The sequence below is a fragment of the Choloepus didactylus genome, assembly GCF_015220235.1.
Source record: "Choloepus didactylus isolate mChoDid1 chromosome 23 unlocalized genomic scaffold, mChoDid1.pri SUPER_23_unloc6, whole genome shotgun sequence".
NCBI classification, from domain to species: Eukaryota; Metazoa; Chordata; class Mammalia; order Pilosa; family Megalonychidae; genus Choloepus; species Choloepus didactylus.
The window spans coordinates 18,332-31,255 of NW_023637600.1; the positions used below are offsets into that span (position 1 = coordinate 18,332).

At 39.0% G+C, this 12,924-nt stretch overlaps 1 long non-coding RNA gene across 1 annotated transcript in view; it reads left to right on the plus strand.

The window, feature by feature from the left end:
* Positions 1 to 715: 715 nt before the first annotated feature.
* Positions 716 to 12,924, plus strand: part of LOC119525094 — a 31,512-nt gene continuing 19,303 nt past the window's right edge. Inside the window, exon 1 of the long non-coding RNA XR_005214918.1 lies at positions 716 to 754. This is a non-coding gene — a long non-coding RNA (uncharacterized LOC119525094). The remainder of the gene's footprint in view (positions 755 to 12,924) is intronic.

The window sequence follows — 12,924 nt, forward strand, 5'->3', positions numbered from 1 at the left end:
ACCAGTGTCCACTTTCCTCCCTCAGAGTCGGGGTGCAGGGCCCGGTCTGTGGGGTGTGCTGAGCTCAATAGCAAAAGGCGAGGGTAGACCCTGGAGGCCCTCTCCCTCCTCTAGAGAGGATGTCCGACCTGGCCAGCCCCCACGCCCGCTGCACTTTACCCCATTTTTGTTGCCCGGGAAGTGGCAGCCCGCCCCCCACTGGCTATGCCCTTAGTTTTGCTTCTCTCCAGAAGGTTCTTTTCTCAGCCATCCCCTGGCCTTTTGTTCTTCAGTAGCTTCCAGAGAAGCAAAAACTTCCTGTCCTCTCCCTACCCATCCTCCGGCAATCCTAACAATTACTTCAGATTTCTCTCATCATTTTCTTACCTCACAAACAAATCTCTTCTCCAAAGTAGCACCTGGGCCGGAAAACCCTGAACTGTGATGGCCGCAGGGAGCAGGAGGAACGGGACACTGAGACAGAAGAGGGTCATTATGGGGTCGGAGCACCCCATTTCGAGATGCGACTCTTCGCTGTCCCGCCTTGTGTCTGCGGAAACTGATCGCTGCTGGGCGCTCCGGGCGTGTGCGCATGCGCCTGACCCTCGCCTGGTCAGGAGCTGGGACCTGGCAGCCAATCAGCGGGCGCAGTGGGTCCACGTGCGGGGAGTCAGCAGTGCCGGGGCCTGAGGGGGCGCAGTTGTCAGGGCCTCGCCTGGGAGCGCTGCTGCACCAGGTCACCGCCGGGAGCTCCAGGACTGCCTTGGACTGGAAGGTAAGGACACCTTTTCGCCACCTAGAATTGCCTCCAGCATTCTCTTAGGGGAGGTGGGAGGGATTATGTGGTGGAAGCCCCATGAGTCGCAATGTTGCTCTCAGTCCCTTGTGTCCCGAAGGTTCTGTTACCTGCCACGGAGCTCCGAGGGGACTGTGTGGCGACACCAGGTGGGTCCCTTTCACCTTTCCTTCCAAGCCCTCATTCCTACTCCCTCCCCTCAGGGGACAGACCCCTCTGCTCCCCTGGGGACCTGGTCACCCTTCTCCTCCACCCGCCCCCGAGGCTTTGCCCTCCCCGCAGTTCCCACCTGCTCTCCTGGGGAAGGGCGGAACTAGGTCCTTAGCGACCCTTCCCTCCTGTCCCCGACCCCCCCTCGGAGGTCTCTCACTCTCTTTTTGTTTTTGCTGTTTGGTATTGTATTTCTACATATGGCCTTTGGATACAGAAAAGCCCTGTACAGTGTTGACTTTGCATCACACTCTGGTTGTGCTGAGGAGCATCAGTTACTAAGAGCAGAATTTTAAAATGACAGAACCTCTACCGTTAGGCAGGCCTTCTTGTTTTCTTTATACCGGGAAGCTCTTGGATCTCTGGAAGTTGATGATTGTTTTTCCCCCTCAGGTTTTCCTTTTTAATTAATTGATCATGCTTCCCTCTGCTATAATGAAGACATTCCAGGATGAGAATAAATCTGAAATGCAGAATCTGGGAAGCATAACCATAGAATTATATAACCATCTTTCCTTCCTGCTGCCACTCTTTTTTTTTTTTAACAATTATGATTTAATATTTATGAGATGTCTAAATATACAAACATAACAATTTTTAAAACATGTGAATAGTTGGCCTAACAAAATTAAAACACATGGTATATTAATCCCTCCCATAATTTGTACAAACTACATGATTTATAAAAAAACTTTTATTTTTAAATAATTGCACATTAACAGAAAATTGCGAAAATAGTACAGAGAGGTCCTGTGTATCCTTTGCCCAGTTCCCCCTGATGGTAAACATATAACTAAACATCAATTACATAACTATAGTACAGTATCAAAACCAGGCAAGTACCATTATTACAATCCACAGACCTTATTCAGATTTCACTGGTTTTATATGCACTCACATGTGTATATGGGTAGAGTTCTTCAGTTTTATCACATGTATAAATTAATGTAGCAATCACCACAGAGATTACAGAACTGTTCCACTAAGATCCTTAGTGCTATCTATCCTTCAGTCACACCCACCCCTTTCCACTGCTCCTCACCTAGTCATCACTGTGACCAATGCCTGACCATCAATGATCTTTTCTCCAGTTCTATACTGTTGGCACTTTAAGATGACTATATAAAAGAAGCCATAAAGTCTGTGACTTTTAGAGAACACTTTTTTAATGCTGCCTAATTCCCTTAAGAGCCATTCAAGTATTTGTAAACATTAATAGTTCTTTCCTTTTTATTGCTGAGTAGTATGCCATCATCTTCCTGCCAGTAATGTATGAGAGGTCCAGTCTATCCGGATCCTCTCCAGAGGTTAGTATTGTCATTTTTTTAAGCTGATTTTTTTTAATGATCCAATTTTATTGGTATATATTAACATACCTTGCAGTCATACAAAGCATACAATCAGTTGTTCACAGTACCACCATATAGTTGTGTGTCCATTACCAAAATTAATTTTTGAACATTTTCATTACCACACACACGAAAGTAATAAGAATAAAAATTAAAGTGAAAAAGAGCAATTAAAGTAAAAAAGAACACTGGGTGCCTTTGCCTGTTTTTTTGTCTGTTTCCTTCCCCCATTTTTCTACTCATCCATCCATAAACTAGACAAAGGGGATTGTGGTCCTTATGGCTTTCCCAATCCCATTGTCACCCCTCATAAGCTACCTTTTTATACAATCGTCTTCAAGATTCATGGGTTCTGGGTTGCAGTTTGATAGTTTTAGGTATCTACCACCAGCTTACCCCAATTCATTAGAACCTAAAAAGGGTTGTCTGTATTATGCGTAAGAGTGCCCACCAGAGTGACCTCTCAGCTCCTTTTGGAATCCTCTGCCACTGAAGCTTATTTCATTTCCTTTCATTTCCCCCTTTTGGTCAAGCAGATGTTCTCCATCCTACCATGCCGGGTCTACATTCCTCCCCAGGAGTCATATTCCACATTGCCAGGGAGATTCATTCCCCTGGGTGTCTGATACCACATTAGGGGGAGGGCAGTGATTTCACCTTTCAAGTTGGCTTAGCTAGAGAGAGAGGGCCACATCTGAGCAACAAAGAGGCATTCAGGAGGAGGCTCTTAGGCACAATTATAGGCAGGCCTAGCCTCTCCTTTGCAGCAACAGTCTTCCCAAGGGCAAATCCTGTGGTAGAGGGCTCAACCCATCAAACCACCAGTCCCCTATGTCTGTGAGCATGTTAGCAATCATCGAGGTGGGGCAAGCCAATACCCCTGCATTCTCCACCAGCTCCTGAAGGGTGCTCTGCATATTTTTTTCCTTGTGTTTTTTTTTAAACTTTTTTTTTTAAATCAACTGTATAAAAAATAAAAAAATAAAATAAATTTTAAAAAGCATACAGTAAAAGAACATTTCAAAGAGACCATACAAGGGAGTAAGAAACAGACAACTAACCTAAGATAACTACTTTACTTCCAGCATGTTCCTACTGTACCCCAAGAAGTAACCTAATATAGCAACATTTCTGTGAACTTGTTCCCTACTATACCCATCAGAAATTAACAGACCATAGTCATTACTGGCATCCCAGAATGTTAAATTTACCCATGATAGCTTATCTGTTCTTATTGGATTATCGTTCCCCCTTCCTTAATTGCTCTCTATCGCTAGTTCCCCTACATTCTACATTATAAGCCATTTGTTTTACATTTTTCAAAGTTCACATTGTTGGTAGCATATAATATTTCTCTTTTTGTGCCTGGCTTATTTCGCTCAGCATTATGTCTTCAAGGTTCATCCATGTTGTCATATGTTTCATGACATTGTTCCTTCTGACTACCACATAGTATTCCATCATGTGTATATACCACATTTTATTTATCCACTCATCTGTTGAAGGACATTTGGGTTGTTTCCATCTCTTGCCAATTGTGAATAATGTTGCTATGAATAGTGGCGTGCAGATATCTGTTCATGTCACTGCTTTCCGATCTTCCGGGTATATACCAAGAAGTGCAATCACTGGATCAAAGGGTTACTCTATATCTAGTTTTCTAAGGAACTGCCAGACTGACTTTCAGAGTGGCTGAACCATTGTACAGTTCCACCAACAATGAATAAGAGCTCCAATTTCTCCACATCGCCTCCAGCATTTTTAGTTTCCTGTGTGTTGAATAGCAGCCATTCTAATTGGTGTGAGATGGTATTTTATTGTGGTCTTAATTTGCTTGTCTCTAATAGCTAGTGAAGCTGAACATTTTTTTCATGTGTTTCTTGGCCATTTGTATTTCCTCTTCAGAGAACTGTCTTTTCATATCTTTTTCCCATTTTAAAATTGGGCTGTTTATACTATCATCATTGAGTTGTAGGATTTCTTTATATATGCAAGATATCAGTCTTTTGTCAGACACATGGTTTCCAAAAATTTTTTCCCATTGAGTCGGCTGTCTCTTTACCTTTTTGACAAATTCCTTTGAGGTACAGAAACTTCTGAACTTGGGAAGTTCCCATTTATCTATTTTTTCTTTTGTTGCTTGTGCTTTGGGTGTAAAGTCTAGGAAGTGGCCGCCTAATACAAGGTCTTGAAGATGTTTCCCTACATTATCTTCTAGGAGTTTTATGGTACTTTCTTTTATATTGAGATCTTTGATCCATTTTGAGTTAATTTTTGTGTAGGGTATGAGGTAGGGGTCCTCTTTCATTCTTTTGGATATGGATATCCAACTCTCCCAGCCCCATTTGTTGAAAAGACTAGTATGACCCAGTTCTGTGACTTTGGGGGCCTTATCAAAGATCATTTGGCCATAGATCTGGGGGTCTATCTCCAAATTCTCAATTCAGTTCCATTGATCAATATGTATCTTTGTGTCAGTATCATGCTGTTTTGACAACTGTGGCTTTATAATAAGCTTCAAAGTCAGGGAGTGTAAGTCCTCCTACTTCGTTTTTCCTTTTTAGAGTGTCTTTAGCAATTCGAGGCATCTTCCCTTTCCAAATAAATTTGATTACTAGCTTTTCCAAGTCTGCAAAGTAGGTTGTTGGAATTTTGATTGGGATTGCATTGAATCTGTAGATGAGTTTGGGTAGAATTGACATCTTAATGACATTTAGCCTTCCTATCCATGAACATGGAATATTTTTCCATCTTTTAAGGTCCCCTTCTATTTCTTTTAGTAGAGTTATATAGTTTTCTTTATATAGGTCTTTTACATCTTTTGTTAAGTGTATTCCTATGTAGTTGATTTTTTTAGTTGCTATTGAAAATGGTATCTTTTCCTTGAGTGTCTCTTCAATTTGTTCATTTCTAGCATATAGAAACATTACTGACTTATGTGTGTTAATCTTGTATCCCGCTACTTTGCTAAATTTGTTTATTCGCTCTAGTAGCTGTATCATCGATTTCTCGGGGTTTTCCAGATACAAGATCATATCATCTGCAAACAATGACAGTTTTACTTCTTCCTTTCCAATTTGGATGCGTTTTATTTCTTTGTCTTGCCAGATTGCCCTGGCTAGCACTTCCAGAACAATGTTGAATAACAGTGGTGATAGCGGGCATCCTTGTCTTGCTCCTGATCTTAGGGGGAAGGCTTTCAGTCTCTCACCATTGAGTACTATGCTGGCTGTGGGTTTTTCATATATGCTCTTTATCATATTGAGGAAGTTTCCTTCAATTCCTACCTTTTGAAGTGTTTTTATCAAAAAGGAATGTTGGATTTTGTCTAATGCTTTTTCAGCATCTATTGAGACGATCATTTGATTTTTCCCTTTTGATTTGTTAATGTGTTATAATACATTGATTGATTTTCTTATGTTGAACCATCCTTACATGCCTGGAATGAACCCCACTTGGTCATGGTGTATGATTTTTTTAATGTGTCTTTCGATTCCATTTGCAAGTATCTTGTTGAGGATTTTTGCATCTATATTCATTAGGGAGATTGGCTGGTAGTTTTCCTTTTTTGTAGCATCTTTGCCTGGTTTTGGTATTAGATTGATGTTAGCTTCATAAAATGAGTTAGGTAGTGTTCCATTTTCTTTGATGTTTTGAAAGAGTTTAAGTAAGATTGGTGTCAGTTCTTTTTGGAAAGTTTGGTAGAATTCCCCTGTGAAGCCTTCTGGCCCTGGGCATTTATTTGTGGGAAGCTTTTTGATGACTGATTGGATCTCTTTGCTTGTGATTGGTTGGTTGAGGTCTTCTGTTTCTTCTCTGGTCAGTCTAGGTTGTTCATATGTTTCCAGGATATTGTCCATTTCCTCTACATTATCCAGTTTGTTGCCATACAGTTGTTCATTGTATCCTCTTATAATTTTTTTAATTTCTTCGGGATCCACAGTAATGTCACCTTTTTCATTAATTATTTTGTTTATATGGGTCTTCTCTCTTTCTGATTTTGTCAGTCTAGCTAGGGGCTTGTCAGTCTTGTTGATCTTCTCAAAGAACCAACTTCTGGTGTTATTTATCCTCTCTGTTGTTTTTTTGTTCTCTGTGTCATTTATTTCTGCTTTAATCTTTGTTATTTCTTTTCTTCTACTTGGTTTAGGATTGGTTAGCTGTTCATTTTCTAGTTTCTTCAGTTGATCCATTAGTTCTTTGATTTTGGCTCTTTCTTCCTTTTTAATACATGCATTTTGCACTATAAATTTCCCCCTCAGTACTACTTTTGCTGCATCCCATAGGTTTCAGTATGTTGTGTTCTCATTTTCATTCATCTCTATATATTTAGCAATTTCTCTTGCTATTTCTTCTTTAACCCACTGATTGTTTAGGAGTGTGTTGTTTAACCTCCAGCTATTTGTGAATTTTCTAAGTCTCTGATGGTTATTCACTTCTAATTGTATTCCATTGTGGTCAGAGAATGTACTTTGAATAATTTCAATCTTTTTAAATTTATTGAGGCTTGTTTTATGTCCCAGCATATGATCTATTCTGGAGAAAGTTCTGTGAGCACTAGAGAAGAATGTGTATCCTGGTGATTTGGGATGAAATGTTCTATATATGTCTGTTAAATCCAGTTCATTTATCAGATTGTTTAGGTTTTCACTTTCCTTATTGGTCTTCTGTCTGGTTGATCTATCTGTAGGAGAGAGTGATGTGTTGAAGTCTCGTACAATTATTGTGGAAACATCAATTGTTTCCTTTAGTTTTGCCAGTGTTTCTCTCATGTATTTTGTGGCACCTTGATTGGGTGCATAAACATTTATGATTGTTATTTCTTCTTGTTGAATTGCCCCTTTTATTAGTATATAGTGGCCTTCTTTGTCTGTCATAACATCCCTGCATTTCAAGTCTATTTTATCTGAGATTAATATTGCTACACCTGCTTTCTTTTGGCTGTAGCTTGCATGAAATATTTTTTTCCATCCTTTCACTTTCAATTTCTTTGTGTCCCTATGCCTAAGATGAGTCTCTTGTATGCAACATATTGATGGTTCATTTTTTTTGATCCATTCTGCAAATCTATATCTTTTAATTGGGGAGTTTAATCCATTTACATTCAACGTTATAACCGTGAAGGCATTTCTTGAATCAGCCATCTTCTTCTTTGGTTTATGTTTGTCATATATGTTTTTTCCCTCTCTGTGTTAACATCCTTTAATGTACCCATACTGATTCTTTTTAGTACTGAACTTTTCTCCATGTCTCTCTCTCCTTTCTTTGTTTCTCTGTCTGTAGGGCTCCCTTTAGTATCTCCTGTAGGGCAGGTCTCTTGTTACCAAATTCTCTCAGCATTTGTTTGTCTGTGAAAAAATTAAGCTCTCCCTCAAATTTGAAGGAGAGCTTTGCTGGGTAAGGTATTCTTGGTTGGAAATTTTTATCACTCAGTATTTTAAATATGTCATGGTACTGCCTTCTCGCCTCCATGGTGGCTGCTGAGTAGTCACTACTTAGTGTTATGCTGTTTCCTTTGTATGTGGTGAATTGCTTTTCTCTTGCTGCTTTCAGAACTTGCCCCTTCTCTTCTGTATTTGACAGTGTGATCAGAATATGTCTCAGAGTGGGTTTATTTGGATTTACTCTATTTGGAGTTCGCTGGGCATTTATGATTTGTGTATTTATGTTGTTTAGAAGATTTGGGAAGTTTTCCCCAACAATTTCTTTGAATACTCTTCCTAGACCTTTACCCTTCTCTTCCCCTTCTGGAACACCAATGAGTCTTATATTTGGAAGTTTTATATTATTTATCATATTGTCATTTTTATTGTAGCTGTTCTAATAGGTTTGTAGAGAGATCTCATCATGGTTTTAATTTGTATTTCCCTAATGGATAATGATGTTGAACATGTTTGCATGTGCTTTGTCATTGTATAAACCTTTTTGGGAAAATGTCTGTTCATGTCTTTTACCAACTGACTTTTTTTTAACTGTTGAGTTTTGTTTTAATTCAATTTTATTGAGATATATTCACATATCATGCAGTCATACAAAGTGTACATTCATTTGTTCACAATACCATTATATAGTTGTGTGTTCATCACCAAAATTAATTTTTGATTAACTGTTGACTTTTGACAGTTATTTATATACTCTAGATCTGAATACTTTGTCGGATATGTCTACAAATATTTTTTCACTGTCTGTACTTTTTCTTTACATACTTTTTACAGAATTTTAAAGAGAGAAAGTTTTACATTTTGGTGAAGTTCAATATACCAGGTTTTTCTTGTATAGATCTTGCATTTGGTGCCACGATTTTTCATCTAGCCCTATGTCCCAATGATTATCTACTACATTTTCTTTTAAAGGTTATGTATTTTTACATTTTACATTTAAATCTATGATCCATTTTGAGTTAAATTTTGGATAAGATGCATCCATTTAGTTTCAACCTATTTGTTTCTTCAAATCTAAAGTATGTCTCTTGTAGAGCACATATAGTTGGATTATATATTTTCATCCATTTTGCAAATCTTTTCCTTTTAATTGGGGAGCTCAATCATTTACATTTAATGTAATTATAGATAAGATAGGATTTACCCTGCAATTTTGCTATGTTTTCTGTATGCCTTAAGTATTTTTTGTTTCTGAATTTCTTCATTAATGTCTTCTTATGCATTGGGCATTTTCTAGTGTACCATTTTAATTCCCAAGTTATTTCTTTTACTATATATTTTTAATTTTCTTATTGGTTGCCTTGGGGATGAGAATTAATACCTTATAACATTCTAGTTCAGATTAACAGCAACTTAAATTCAATAGCCTACACTTTGCTCTAGATATCTCCATTTCCTCCTTTGTGATGTTATTTTAATACCAAATACATACTTTTACATTGTAAGTCCAACACAGATTTATAAGTGTTTCTTTACACAGCCGTCTTTTAAATCAATTAGGAAAAATTACAATAAAAAGACATATATTTTCTTTTATATTTATTGATATACTTTTATTGGTGTTCTTTATTCCTTTATACAGATTCAAGTTACTATTGGTGTTCTTTCTTTTCAGCCAGAAGGACTCCTTACACTATTTCTTATGGGGCAAGTTTGCTAGCAATAAATTCTCTCATGGTTTTTTTATCTGGGAATGGCTTAACTTTTCCTTCTATTATGAAGGACAGTATTTCTGGATATAGAATAGAATTTTTTGGTAGACAATCTTTGTCTTTCAGCACTTTGAATATGCTATCCTATTGCCTTCTGGCTTCCATGGTTTCCAATGAGAAATCAGGTATTCATTCTATTGAGGATCCCTTGTATATGAAGGGTGACTTCTGTCTTGTTGTTTTCAAGACACCCTCCTTATCTTTGGCTTTTGATAGTTTGATTTTGATGTGTCTTTGAGTTTATCCTAGTGAGTTCATTGAGTTTCTTTGATTGCAGACTAGTGCTTTTCAATTTTGCAATGTGTTCACCCATTATTTCTTCATATATTCTTTCTGCCCCTTTCTCTAACTCCTCTCCTTTTGAGTCTCCCATTATGCATATGTTGGTATGGTTATTATCTCACAGGTGTCTGGGGTTCTGTTCAATTTTTTCTTCATTCTTTTTTCTCCTCCTCAGACTGGATAATCTCATTTGACCTATCTTCAGCTGAGTTGAGTACTACTTCTGCTTGCTCAAATATGCTGTTGAGCCCCTCTAGTGAATTTATCATTATGAATATTGTTCTTTACAACTCTAGAATTTCTATTTTGGTTCTGTTATTAATAAATTCTCTCTCTTTATTGATACTCTTTATTTTGTGAGACTTTGCTCTCGTACTCTCCTTTAGTTATTCAGACATGATTTCCTTTAGTTCTTTGAACATAGTTAAAATAGTTAAAAGTCTTTTTCTAGTAAGTCCAGCATCTAGACTACCTCAGGGACAGTTTCTGCTGATTGTTTCCTTCTGCCTGTGTATGAGCCATATTTTCTTATTTATTTGCATGTGTCATAATTGTTTCTTGTAAACTGGATATTTTATATAATGTAATAGGGCATCTCTGAAATCAGATTCTCCCCACTTCCCAGGTCTTAGTGTAGCTATTATTTGTTGTTGCTCTTATTTGTTTGTTTAATGACTTTTCTGAATAAATTCTGAAAAGTCTATATTTTTTGATCATGTGTAGCCAATGAAGCCTGGCTAGCTTATTAGTCTTTATTTGGGGGTGCTGTGTGCACATTGTGGTGTACCTTCAACCCTCAGCCAGGCAGTTCACAACTCATCTTTAGTCTCTACTTCCTGCTTCCACAGAGCCTCAACATGAGCAAGACATAAGAACTTAAGACCTTCTCGTATCTTTCCTGAGTATGTGCACAGCCCTACATATGTGCATTGACTAGATTCTCAGGAATATGTTGGTTTCTCAAAGCCACTTGGACATCTCATTCCTTTGCTTTTCCTTTTAAGCTTCTGGTTAGCTTTTTGTTTGCCACAACTGTTATTCACCACCTCAAGCAGATGTGAAGTTAAATAATTGCCTCTAAATGTTTTCATCACCCCTCCCTCACAAAGATTTTTGCCTAGGGCAATCTTTGAGTCATCTCAAAGTCAGTCAGTCTTGAAAGTGTGGTCTCCCAGGGAACCATCAGGCAAGTCAAATAATTACAATTTTCTGGGAATGAGGCTTTGCAGAAGCTCCAACTCCATTCTGTCTTGTCTGGTGGCTGCCAGCCTGCTGTTGTTTTGTTTTGTTTTTGTTTTTGTTTTACCATGATTGTGAGCTGTTTGTTTTCAAGGTTACTGCAGTGTTGAAATCCATCTGTTACCTTCAGTACTTAACCCTGGGCTTGATGTGAATTTGGCTACATTGACAATTTTTACAGCAAATTGTTGCCCAGTTTCTCTGTTGATACATGGTCATGCAACACTGAAGGGACCCTTGCCAATCACCTCACACAGCTGGTACACATCCTTGAAGAGCATGTTGTCATTGGCCATGGTCCTGAGAGGCCAGGGTTTGAGCAGGGAAGGCTTTGAAAATGGGGGTGGGGGCACCGAAGAGCTCAGTGCCCACCCTGGGCTCACCTCCTCCCCTTGGGACCCATGAGCCCTCAGTGCTGAGTATGCCAGAGCCAGGCCATGGTGGCAGCAGTGGCAAGGCCTGGATACTGCAGCAGTGCCTGCTTCTGTGGCCCAGGCCAATGCTGATGCCTGCCTCCTGCTCCTTGTGCTGCTGGAGACACACTGCACATGAGGATCCTCGGGGCCATGCAACGCTGTGCTCACTGTTCATCAGCTCCTTCTGCCCAGCTGGGTCCTTCCCCTCCCCTCCCCTCCCCTCCCTCTCCCCTCCCCTCCCCATCCCTTCCCCTCCCCATCCCACCCCTGCTACCCTAGAGTGTGCAAAACTACATGATTTTGATAAAAAAGAATTCTGTTTTTATTACACTGACAGTGTACAACCAAGACTATTTACAATCCAGAAAATACGTAAACCACAGTTTAATATTCTGCTACTGGCAGGCACTATAATTTAGGAGGTAGCTATAATTTAAAAAAATGAACAGAAGCCACATTTCCCAATTTGTATTCTAAAAATAATTTACATAAGATAAAAATTCATTATATGCACAGTATTACAGTTTAATCATTAAACTGCAATCTAGCTTAACTTGTGTTAGTGTGTCCAGAATAACTAATATGGCAGTGGGTTCAGTATTGATTTAGCACATTGTTCCAAAAAACATGCTGAACATTTATAACTTGAAGACTCCACACAGCGACATGTCAAATGCCCATAGATAGGAATTAAGTAAAGTTCTAATTTTTATAAGTGTGCTGGTTTGAATGTATTATGTCCCCCAGAAAAAGCCATATTCTGTGATGCAATCTTGTGGGGCAGACATATTAGTGGGGATTAAGTTGGAGCATTTGGATTAGGTTGTTTGCATGAAAATGCACCCCACCCAACTGTGGGTGATGACTCTGATTGGATAATTTCCATGGAGGTGTTACCCCACCCACTCAGAATGGGTCTAAAGTAAATCACTGGAGCCATATAAATGAGCTGGCAAACAGAAGGAACTCAGTGCAGCTGAGAGTGACATTTTGAAGAGGAACTACAGTCAAGAGGGATACTTTGAAGAATGCACAGGAGCTGAGAGAGTAGCTGCAGATGAAAGACAGTTTGGGGAAGGCCTTTGAAAGCCAACTTTTGCTCCAGAGAAGCTAAGAGAGGACAAACGCCTGAAGAACAACTAAGAGTGACATTTTGGAGAGAAGCTGAAGCCTAGAGAGGAACATCCTGGAAGAAAGCTATTTTGAAACCAGAGCTCTGGAGAAGACACCAGCCATGTGCCTTCCCAGCTAACAGAGGTTTTCCAGACACCATTGGCCATCCTCCAGTGAAGATACCCAATTGTTGATGCATTACCTTGGATGCTTTATGGCCTTAAGACTGTAACTGTGTAACCAAATAAACCCCCTTTTATAAAAGCCAAACCATTTCTGGTGTTTTGCATTCTGGCAGCATTAGCAAACTACAATAGGTATAGGTCTAAGCTTTATTTTTTTTTCTCCTTTTTATTTTTTTTCTTAATGACTTCTATATCTTGTCTC